A 12,487-nucleotide genomic window follows, 5' to 3' on the forward strand; every position below is an offset into this window, starting at 1 on the left:
CTCAAAATGAATAACAGGGACTTCCCTAGTGGTGCAGTGGTTAAGAATCCACCTGCCAGCGCAGGGGACACAGGTTCGAGCCCTGGTCCGGGAAGATCCCACATGCTGCGGAGCAACTAAGCCCGTGCGCCACAACTACTGAGCCTGCGCTCTACAGCCCGTGAGCCACAACTACTGAGCCCGTGTGCTGCAACTACTGAAGCCTGTTCACCTAGAGCCCATGCTCTGCAACGAGCGAAGCCACTGCAAATGAGAAGCCCGTGCAGCGCAATGAAGAGTAGCCCCCGCTCGCCACAACTAGAGAAAGCCCCTGCACAGCCAAAAATAAAATAAGTAAATTTATTTTAAAAAATGGAAAAACAACATGAAGAGACATTTCACAAGAAAATATACAGAAGACAAATAAGCACATGAAAAGATGTTCAGCATCATTAGCCACTAGGAAAATGCAAATTAAAACCATAGTGGGGGGCCTCCCTGGCGGCACAGTGGTTAAGAATCCACCTGCCAATGCAGTGGACACAGGTTCGAGCCCTGGTCCAGGAAGATCCCACATGCCATGGAGCTACTAAGGCCGTGTGCCACAGCTACTGAGCCTGCACTCTAGAGCCCGTGAGCCACAACTACTGAGCCCACGTGCTGCAACTACTGAAGCCCGCACACCTAGAGCCCGTGCTCCGCAACAAGAGAAGCCACCACAGTGAGAAGCCCGCACACCACAATGAAGAGTAGCCCCTGCTCGCCACAACCAGAGGAAGCCCGTGCACAGCAACAAAGACCCAAAGCAGCCAAAAATAAAAAATAAAATAAATTAAAAATAAATAAATAAATAAAAAACCCATAGTGGGATGGTTGACTACATACCTATAAAAATGGCTAAAATAAAAAAGAGCGACAACACCAAATGTTGGTGAGGATGAGGAGAAACTGGATCTCTCACATATTGCTAATGGGAATGTAAAATGGTGCAGCCACTCTGGAAAACAATTTGGCAGCTTTCTAAAAAATTAAGTATTCAAATACCATATGCCCCAACAGTTGTCTTCCTGGATATTTATTCCAGAGAAATGAAGATTTCTGTTCACAGAAAAACCTGTACACCAATGTTTAAAACACCCTTATTCTTAATGGCCAGAACCCAGAAACAGCCCAGATGTTCTTCAACCTTCGCTGAGCATGTTCACTGTCAGTCTATGTGGATGACCTTTATCAGGTTGTGAAGTTCCTTTTCCTTCCTATTTAGATTGCTGAGATTTTTATCATAAGTGGATGTTGAATTTGTCAAATGCTTTTATATATATATGTGTATATATATATACATATATATATAAATGATTATATGGCTTATGTCAATGTAGTGAATTATACTGATTAATTTTTTTTTTTTTGTGGTACGCGGGCCTCTCACTGTTGTGGCCTCTCCCGTTGCGGAGCACAGGCTCCGGACGCACAGGCTCAGCGGCATGTGGGATCTTCCCGGACCGGGGCACGAACCCGTGTCCCCTGCATTGGCAGGCGGACTCTCAACCACTGCGCCACCAGGGAAGCCCTATATTGATTAATTTTTAAAATGTTAAACGTATCTTGTATTTCTGTGATAATTCCAACTTGGTCATGATGCATTATACTTTTTATATATTACTGGATTTGATCTGATAGTACATTGTTAAGAATTTTTGTGTCTATATACATGAGGGATATTGAGCTGCAATTTCCTTTTCTTGTAGTATCCTTGTCTGGTTTGGTAAGAGAGTAATGCTGGCCTTATCAAATGGGTTGAAAAGTATTCATTTCTTTTCTATTTCCTGAAAGAGTTTGTATAAAATTGATATTATTATTTCCTTAAATGTTTGATATGATTCACTTATTAATCTTTGAATCTTCCCTCTAACCCTCAATCCCTCTGTCAATATGGTAGGTACTTAGTACATGTGGAATGAATAAATTTGTGCTTCTAGACCAAGGGTTGCAAGTTCAGATGGCTTCAAGACTAGGTCAGTAACAGAAATAGGTGAAACAGCTGAGTACTATAGGGAGTGGTGGGGTCTGTGGCTAAAAAGCAAAGCATTCAAATTCAAACTTTATCCACAAATAACAAATGCTGGAAAAGCGTGTGGAGAAAAGGGAAGCCTCCTATACTGTTGGTGGGAATGTAAATTGGTGCAGCCACTATGGAAAACAGTATGGAGGTTCCTCAAAAAACTAAAGATAAAGTTGCCATATGATCCTGCAATCCCACTCCTGGGCATATATCTGGAGAAAACCATAATTAGAAAAGATACATGCACCCCAGTGTTCATTGCAGCACTATTTCCAATAGCCAGGACATGGAAACAACCTCAATGTGCATCGACAGATGAATGATAAAGAAGCTATAGTGCATATATACAATGGAATGCTAATTAGCCATAAAAAGGATGGAATAATGCCATTTGCAGTAACATGGATGGACCTAGAGATTATCATACTAAGTGAAGTTAGACAAAGATAAGTATCATATGATATCACTTATATGTGGAATCTAAAATATGACACAAATGAACTTATCTACGAAACAGAAAGAGACTCACAGACATAGAGAGCAAATTTGTGGTTGCCAAGGGGGAGGGGGTTGGGAGAGGGACAGACTGGGAGTTTTGGATTAGCAGATGCAAACTATTATACATAGGATGGATAAACAACAAGGTCCTCCTGTATAGCACAGGGAACTCTATTCAATATCCTGGGATAAACCATCATGAAAAAGAATATATATATGCATAACAATCACTGCTGTACAGCAGAAATGAACACAACATTGTAAATCAACTCTACTTCAAAAATATAAATTTTTTAGAAAACAAATTCAAACTTTAAAAAACTTATCTGTGGGGCTTCCCTGGTGGCACAGTGGTCGAGAGTCGGCCTGCCGATGCAGGGGACACGGGTTCGTGCTCCAGTCCGGGAAGATCCCACATGCCGCGGAGCGGCTGGGCCCGTGAGCCATGGCCGCTGAGCCTGCGCGTCCGGAGCCTGTGCTCTGCAACGGGAGAGGCCACAACAGTGAGAGGCCCACGTACTGCAAAAAAAAAAACCAAAAAACTTATCTGTGGATCTTGCCTGTAGACCTTTGGTTTGCAACCCCTATAAACACTTCTAATTCCATATTTTCTTAAGACATGGAGGCGACGGTAGAGGACAGAGTATGAGCTGAATCATACTGAGAAATTTAAAATGTATAGATGTGGCTCTGTTTGGTGCTCTCCTCACATTTATTTACCCTCCTACCTTGCCTCATTTCTCTTCTCTCTCACTCTTACTTCCCTGGGATTGCAGGCTTCCAATAAAGCATGAGCCTGTTTAGAAAGAAAGTGGGGGAGGGGAGAGTTATGATACCATGCAGCCATTGCCCAGCAAAGTGTTAGGGACTTATCTAAGGGATAGAGAGATAAGAAATGCCTGGTGATGTTCTTATCAATCCAGGCCCAGCTAGGATTCTTGCTGGCAGTGTGAAGTGTTAGGGCAGCGTTTCCTGGCTAGCCAGCCACAGCTGCGCATGAACTGGAATTCTCTCTCTTGGTGCCTTTGCTCACACCCCCCAGGGTTTGGGGGGCAGATTCATTGAGAAGAGGTCACAGTACTTGTAGTCATTCATTCCTAGGCTGCTGGAGCCACTCTCCCCTGTCTCTTCATCTTCTGAGTCTCACTCGTAGAAAGGATCAATCCACAAACTTTGGCTGCATGTCTGTCCCAGGCGGGGCAGTATGCTGGGTGCTCAGAATGGAGCCAGACACAGCCCTGCCCAGGACGACTCAGGACTAGGCATCGTCAGCATAGAGATTAGAAACCATCAAAGAAAAACATGATGAAATAAACTCATGCCCTGTTTCTAAAGGCAAGGAAATGTGTTCTACATTTTGGAAATCTTTCCGTTCAACACCGTCAAAATAAAGAAGCAAAGGGTTGTTGCTGGAAGGGATAAGCTTCAAAACTGGGGAAAAATAGCTCATGTGGGACTGGCTTTGTTCCAAACACACTTGATCAATGAGTGGTTACTGCGTGGTGTTTTTAAAGGGAGTTAAAATGTTGTCCTACTAGAGCACGGAGGGTCATAGGGCACCAAGGCCTCTAGTTTTAAGTCTTGGTGATGACTTCAGTGTTTCAAACAAAAATTTTTTTTTGGTGGGGCAGATCAGATCTAAAGTCTTACTAATTCTGTATAACTCTGAACAAATCCTTACCTGTCTCTCTAAAGTACATCTCTTATCTTTATGGGTTGTTTCATTTCTCCATCGCAGTTTAAAAAATATATTTTGAATTTTCCCTGGCTTCAGAATGAAGTCATAAGACCTCAGAATTGCCAACAGATGCTCTCTTTCTAGAACGTGAATGTGCGGAGGAGTTTTATTACAGTGATTTTTGTGTGCAGAAAAAGATTAGACATGTATAAAACCTGCCGTAAAAAGTACACACATACTCTGGGGGATGTCTCAGATTTGATTTCAGGGTTCACTCTTGCATAGATAATGATAGCCTTTAATTTATACACTTTTTTGGGGGGGGGCTTCTTTTTTGTGTGTTTGGCCTATGTCCCCACTGTGATTCTAAATTGCCAAAACTTAAACATGGAAAACTGGTATTTGAGATTAGGCATAAATTATGAGATCATATACCTCCAAAACTTTTCATGCATTTTGGATATTCTCAGTTCCAGTGTTCTTTTATTTTTTTTGCGGTACACGGGCCTCTCACGTCGCGGAGCACAGGTTCCAGACGCGCAGGCCCAGTGGCCATGGCTCACGGGCCCAGCCGCTCCGTGGCATGCGGGATCCTCCTGGACCGGGGCACGAACCCGCATCCCTTGTGTCGGCAGGCGGACTCTCAACCACCGCGCCACCAGGCAAGCCCAGTTCCAGTGTTCTTTAACACCAGTAATGAACATGGGCTGGGAGCAGTGTAGGTTGTTAAAAGTACTTGCCAAACATACTTCTAAAGCTTAACCTCATTAAGGGGAAAAGAAAAAAAAAAAAAAAAAGCATTACTGCACATTGGCTTGAAAGCAATCTGCCCAATGACTGGCCTCCAAATGTTTCTCATTAAATACCTTCCCCAAGGGCAGGACTATAGGACTCATTCATTTCTTAATTTACAGCCCCTATAGCTCAGTGTCAGACAACGTTAGATGCTCAGTAGATATCAGCTGAATGGATTATTTGAAAGCATGTGACAGTAAGAGGCGTGTTAAAAGGATGGGTCCCCAAGAGTAGGATCCATAGCCCAGGGCAAAGGATGCTGCGCTGTCTTTCACTTCTAAGGTGGACTTTTGGAACTCTGAGCAGAGGTAGTGCCTTGAAATCCAAGAAGCTGCCTTGCCCGGAGGAAGGCACTCCGCAAGAGCCAGAAGGCAGTCTGTGCTGCTGAGGTCCTGGGTGGGGCCTGGGCGCTACTCCCTGTTCCTCCCTCGGAATGCGCTGGGGGCAGTGGAATCCCAAGAGAAGTTCTGGGGAATCCTGAGGTGGAGGGACCTTACCCTCTTGGAGGCCCTTCGCGGTGGGGTGGAGGTTACTGCCTGGAGGTTGGTGCAGAGAGGACTTACTGGTGGCTTCCGTCTAGAACAGTCTTCTCTCTTCCCCAGGTGGTTCTCACCTGTTCTTCAGGACTCCAGTCAGATGTTCCCTCTCTGGGAAGACTACCCTGCCGCCCAGCCTGGGTTACCTGTCTCCTCTCCTTTGGGTCTCCTGGTTCCCCACGTGTCCATCTACCATAAACAAATCACATGATACTGCAATCCTGTTGCATTCATAGCCTGTGAGCTCCTTTGGGAGGGACCATGTCTCCAGGCATCACTGTGTCTCTGTGATCAGAACAGGGTGTTCCTGGGTCCCCACTACCCCTCCCTCTGCCCACCCCAATTAATCAAGGTTCTATTGAAGATAATGTATTTTCCCCATCCCCACTCATACCCCCAGCTGCTTTAAATATTTTTCTTTGTGTTTGTTTTTCAACAGTTTGACTATTCGGTATTTAGAATGTGGTTTTCTTTGTGTTTACCCTGTTTTGGATAAATTGAGCTTCCTGAATCTGTGGGTTGGCATCTTTCATTGCTTTGGGGAAATTCTTGACCATAATCTGAGTATTGCTTTTGCTGCCCACACCCACCCCTGTTTTTCTGGGGCTATAATTACATGTATGTTGGGCCTTTTGACTATGTCCCATAGGTCTTCTATCCTCTTTTAAAATCCATTCTTCTGGACTTCCCTGGTGGCACAGTGGTTGAGAGTCTGCCTGCCGATGCAGGGGACGCGGGTTTGTGCTCCAGTCCGGGAAGATCCCACATGCCGTGGAGCGGCTGGGCCCGTGAGCCATGGCCGCTGAGCCTGCGCGTCTGGAGCCTGTGCTCCGCAACGGGAGAGGCCACAAGAGTGAGAGGGCCGCGTACCGCAAAAAAAAAAAAAAAAAAAAAAAAAAATCCATTCTTCTATTTTTTTCTGTTTCAATTTACATATTTTTATTGATTTATCTTTGATTTCATTTTTCTTGTGTTATACTATGTCTAATCTGTTGTTGAACCTTTCCCTTGAGTTCTTTTTTTTTTCTTTTTTCTTTGGCTGTGTTGGGTCTTCATTGCTGCGCACAGGCTTTTCTCTAGTTGCAGTGAGCGGGGACTACTCTTTGTTGAGGTGCACTGGCTTCTCATTGCAGTGGTTTCTCTTGTAGCGGAGCACGGGCTCTAGGCACGCAGGCTTCAGCAGTTGTGGTGCATGGACTTAGTTGCTCCTTGGCATGTGGGATCGCCCCAGACCAGGGATTGAACCCGTGTGCCCTGCATTGACAGGCAGATTCTTAACCACTGTGCCACCAGGGAAGTCTCTCCCTTGAGTTCTTAATTTTCCAGTTCTAGAATGTCAGTTTGGTTATTTGGTTCTTTTTTCTCTAAAGTGTCCAATTTCCTATTGAAAATCTACCTTTCATTATTTTGCCTATGTTTTCCTTTAGTTTCCTTGACATATGCATAATTATTATTTTAAAGTTCTTGTCAGCTAACTTCCATATCTGGATCAACAGTGGTTATGTATCCTTTGCTTGTCTTTTCTGTTCATTCCTTGTCATATTTTCTTCACTCTTTTCAGGTATAGTAATTTTAATTGAAAGCTGAACATTGTGTAGGGAAAGCAAGGAGGCTCCAGGTGACTTTATTCTCCTCTAGGGATGGTTTCTCCTCACCTCTTAAAAATATTCCTGCTTATGTGAAAAAAAGCTAAATACAAAACTGTCCCTGGGCTTCCATGGTGGCGCAGTGCTTAAGAATCTGCCTGCCATTGCAGGGGACACGGGTTCGAGCCCTGGTCCGGGAAGATCCCACACGCCTCAGAGCAACTAAGCCGGTGCGCCACAACTACTGAGCCCGCGTGCCTAGAGCCTGTGTTCTGCAACAAGAGAAGCCACCACAATGAAAAGCCCGCGCACCGCAACGAAGAGTAGCCCCCGCTTGACACAACTAAAAGAAAGCCCGCGCGCAGCAATGAAGACCCAACGCAGCCATAAATAAATAAATAAATAAATTTATTAAGAAAAGAAAAAACAAAAAAACTCTCCCTATTGGATAAATGGTATGAGACCCTTTTCACCTCAATCTAACCAGAAACTGAGCAGGGAAGGGGCTGAGTTGCAGTTTGAGTCATACTCAGTTTGTCTCTGGGGCGTCCCTGTTCCCAGATCATGCCCTCCTGAACTTTCGACTGGACACCTGCTGGGCTTTGTCTCCCAGCCCCGAGAGACTACAGGACAGTCAGCTCTCCTACATCCTGCCCAAGTAGCTTCAACATCCACTACTACATGGTACATGGAGGCTGGCTGCATTTTGGACGTAGGTCTCCTCCCAGGCTGGGCTTTTGTGTCCCAAGCCTCACTCTGCCTTTCCAATTTCCTTCTGGTTCCCTGGACCCCTGCACAGCTCCAGAGCTCAGCAAATGCGCCCCCCAGGAAAAATGGGCTGTGCATCCAAACCCCCTCAAGTTTCCTTGCCCCGCCTTCCCGTGTGACCACCGGATACTAACGGGATTCCCCTTCCTCTGGCCAAGCCTCCCAGCCAAGAGTAGCCCCATCCTCAGTCCTCAGAAAGAACAATGGTTAGAGATTGTCAGCTTCTCTCAGGGTCTCCCGGCGCTAGAATTTAATCTAATCTAAGCCTCATTGCTTCCATGAATCTTTGGTGCCTTTAAAAATATGATTTTTGCAATTTACCCAGCTTCTCGAATTGCGGTGATGGGAACATTGGCCTGTTACTCCAGTTTAAAAAGTAGAAAAAGAATGTCTCCTACATAGTTTATCCACATACTTGCTTTTTTTAAAAATACAAGTCATGGGCTTCCCTGGTGGCGCAGTGGTTGAGAGTCCGCCTGCCGATGCAGGGGACACGGGTTCGTGCCCCGGTCTGGGAAGATCCCACATGCCACGGAGCGGCTGGGCCCGTGAGCCATGGCCGCTGAGCCTGTGCGTCCAGAGCCTGTGCTCCGCAACGGGAGAGGCCACAACAGTGAGAGGCCCGCGTACCGCAAAAAAAAAAAAAAAAAAAAAAAAAAAATACAAGTCATGCTTAAGTGAAAACACTAAAGACGCAATTGTATCGACACTGTGATTACAGCTGTAAAACTCCTTTGTGCAAGTGAACAAGAGCTAGAGAGGAACGTGGAAAAATGAGTCTAATGGGATGGGGCAGTGGGGTTGTCCGTCTTTCTTGGCCTTCTGATTTCTGTTAATATGATTAAAACGTGGTTTATAGAATTTTCAAAAATATTATTTTGGAAATCCACGCTTGGCTGTGTAGCTCCGCCTGAGGTCTGCTTCCAAGATGGTGTCCCAGGTTCTTGGAAATGGGCCCCTTCCCTCACTTCCCATCCGTTCCCTGCTCTTTCGGACACCTGTCTGGCCCCTTCTTCCTCCTCTCTGAGACTCTTAAAGAAGTTGGGGAGAAGTCACCTCGTTGACCCAGTGGGTCCCCTGCCCATTCCCTGGTGCTTTAGTAGACGGAGCTCTAGGCTTGGAGCCAGGAGAGCTGGGGAGAGGGGAGCACGAGGTCCGGCTCTCAGGGGCTGCACAACACCTGGCGAGCCCCTGGCCTTCCTGAGCCCCAGTTTCTCCATCTGTAAAGTGCGCATGGTATCCCTATCTCACAGTGTCAGTGAGGACTCAGGGCCACGCTGTGTGCGGCTGGCCAGAGGTTGGCTGAGTCTGCATTCGAGCCCTGGGATCCACAGATGTGAGCAGATGGCAGCTGTGGAGGCTCAGGCCGCTGGTGGAGGGACGCATAGGTGGTCCGGGCCGTGCTGGGCTGATCTGATCAGATACATTCACAAGTCAGGCCCGTCTGTTCATGCCTCACGCTTGCACGGGACACTACATATGGGTGATCGCAGGACAAACGTGCACTTTCTCCTGAGCTGGGGTCCCTGGGAGGAGCAGAGGGGAGCCCTGCCCAGTGGTGAGAGAGGTGCGCAAAGGGTCGGTGCCAGGACAGGCTGGCCAGTGAGAGAGCCAGGGCAGAGGACCCAGGGACATCCCGAGGAGGGCCGGGGAAGAGGAGGCCTGCATCCCACCAGGCCCACAGACCACCCAACCTCGACCAATGTCAAACCCCCAAATCCCAGAGGGAGTGAAAGGTGTTTGGTGGTCTGAAACACGAGAGCATGTAAAGTGTGTTCATACATGAAGTCAGCCTCGTAAATTGTGAAATCCAAGACACAGGCTGACTTTTTCCCATGTTGGGGTAAACACTGCACTTTTCGTGTTAAGATGGAAACTAAAACCGAAGATAAAGTCGGAGCCCCCTGCAGCGGTCACTTGGTGCCTTGTCAGATGTGTCTCTCAGATCCCGAAGCTTCTGTCTGTGGCCAGGGTGGGGGGGGGCCAGGAGCGGTGGTGCAGAGGCGGCCCACCCCCTCATTACACCGTTCCTGAGACAGTCGGGACACCTGGGGTAGCTTTTGAAGCGTGAGAATGGGCTTGCCAGGAAGAGGACGGCCTGCAGGGGAGGGAATGGCAGCTCAGGCAAAGGAGGGATGTTTCATGTCTGAATGGAAACTCCCTCCCCCATAGCAGCCGCTCCACGAAGGCAGGATTTTGCCTGTTTGGTTCATGTCTGCATCTAGGACAGTGCCTGGCACGTAGTAGGTGCTCAATAAAATATTGGCGAGTGAATGGATGAGTGAGCTGGGTGTGCAGAGAGAAGAGGCTGGAGAGGAAGCTGAAGGAAACTGGGCAGTTTGTCCAGGGGCCTCATGTGGCAGAGTCTGAGGTTCTGCACGTGGTCCTGCAGACAGAGAGGAGGTAGCAGAGTTGCAGCAAGATCTCTTTGCTATCGCCCACTGTCCCGACACTGTGGGAGGGAGCAACGGGCGTGGGGCTGACTGGACCCTGGGCAGTGTCATGGTCACAACCGCAAACATCGCAGCCCTCCAGGACAGCCCAGGGGCCTGGCCTGGTTTCTTGCTGTAAAGCTTGTGGTACGTGCAAGGCTTCTCCCGGCCACCCCTACCACATGACCACACGGCAAGAGGAAGCGGGAAGCCATCCTGAGCAAAGCCAGGCTGCCCGAAGGAAGGTGAGGGGCCAGGCCCAGCAGCCGAGGTAGAGACATCAGAGGAGGCCACCTTGTGCCCTGAGCACCGTGTGCACCTGGATGCCGGCGGTCATCCAACCCCCAGGGCCTCCCTCTGTAAAGCGGCAGCTCCCCAGCGCACCAGCTTCTGGGGGAACCTCAGCTGATGATGTGCTGACACGTGGCACAGGACCTGGCCCTCGGTCAGGGCTCCATAAAGACATACCAGGATGTAGACATACAGAGACGCCAGGCCCACCTGCAGAGGCCAAGGCCTCTCTCCAAACCTTTGCTGTTCTTTCTGCCTTGGGTGTCTCTCCCCTCCCACCTCTGTCCATGGAATTCTTCATCCTCTCCCCAGCTCAAGTTTCCATGAAGTCTTCCAAGACCAGCTCTCCCTGCTACATCCTCCTCCCCCACCCCCTTCGTCTCCTCCTGCATCAGAGCTAACACATATCAGATGGTTCCATGTGCAAAGCACAGGTCTAGAAGCTTCACAATGGTATCCAAGTTAATCCTCCCAGCACCGGTATGAGGGTGATGTCAATATCCTTTTTTTTTTGCGGTACGTGGACCTCTCACTGTTGTGGCCTCTCCCGTTGCGGAGCACAGGCTCTGGACGCGCAGGCTCCGGACGCGCAGGCTCAGCGGCCATGGCTCACGGGCCCAGCCGCTCCACGGCACGTGGGATCTTCCCGGACTGGGGCACGAACCCGTGTCCCCTGCATCGGCAGGCGGACTCTCAACCACTGCGCCACCAGGGAAGCCCCCAATATCCTTTTTTTATAAAGAAGCCTCTGTAGCTCAGGGCAGGTAAGTGACTTGCCTAAGGGCATCCAGCCAGTGAAGGGTGGAGGCAGTGTTTTAACAGAGGTCTGTGAGGTCAAAGCTTGCTCTTAGCTATCAGGAGACGCTGCCAGGAGTGAGACGGGGCTAGACGGGGCTGTGGTGTCCTCTAACCTTGTCCCTTGGCGCTCTATGTGTACAGGGGAATCCTGACGATCTACTTTAGGGTTTGCTTCACACACTGTCTCCATCCGGGAGACCTGGAGCTGAGTATCTTGAAAGCCAGGCCCAGGGCCCACTTGCCCAAATGCACCACCCACTCTCCTCCTTCTTTACTTGCCCACCTGGCAAACTTCTGCTGCGCGTGCCTGCGAGCCCCCCTGCTCCCTGAATCCTGCGTCTTCTCAGGGCACCTGTGGCCTCCCCCAGACCGTGAGCTCCTGGGAGCCGGGCCGGACCCCTCCAGGCCTGGCACAGATCTGTGCTCAGTCTTTGTGAATGAACAAATCCAGTCCCACATGGATTGATTCTGAAGTGGCCCTGGAGCTGGAGGGACGAGATTGAGCTTTGGTTTTGCTACTTAATTGCTGTGTGCTCCCAGCAAGTCCCTTCACCTATTTCAGCCTCAGTTTTCTCATCCATAGAATGGGGGCAATTTGTGGCAAAGAGAGATGGAAGCGCTTCATAAACTTTGAGTTGTAAGGAGGGATGACGGTGGCCTCAGGGAAGGCCTGGTGGATCTGCTCCTTGTTAAGCAAAGCAGACACTTGGTGAGGCTCACAGCTATACAGATTGTCCTAAAATATGAATCCATGCAATCAAAAGATTGTTGTGTTCCTTTAGAAAAACACTACCTACAGAGACACCCTGCCCCCACCATTTAGTTTAACAAGCTTGCTCTGGTCACAAAAACCCCAGCGACTCCCCGGTACACACAGCTGGAACCTATGAAGAAAGTTCAGGACTTTATTTAATTAGAACCATTTGTCCTTCCAGCAAACAGCAGGTGTCTGGGCCAACTTAGAAAGAGATGCTCATTAGAGCAGCATGTGCCTTTTGACCTGTTCATCTGACTTCTGGGAATCTGTCCTAAAGAAATAATCCCAAATATGGAAAGGCTCACGA

Source organism: Delphinapterus leucas, chromosome 11 (genome assembly GCF_059928025.1).
Source record: "Delphinapterus leucas isolate spDelLeu-1000000601 "Yukka" chromosome 11, BTC_Dleu_Yukka2, whole genome shotgun sequence".
Taxonomy (NCBI): domain Eukaryota; kingdom Metazoa; phylum Chordata; class Mammalia; order Artiodactyla; family Monodontidae; genus Delphinapterus; species Delphinapterus leucas.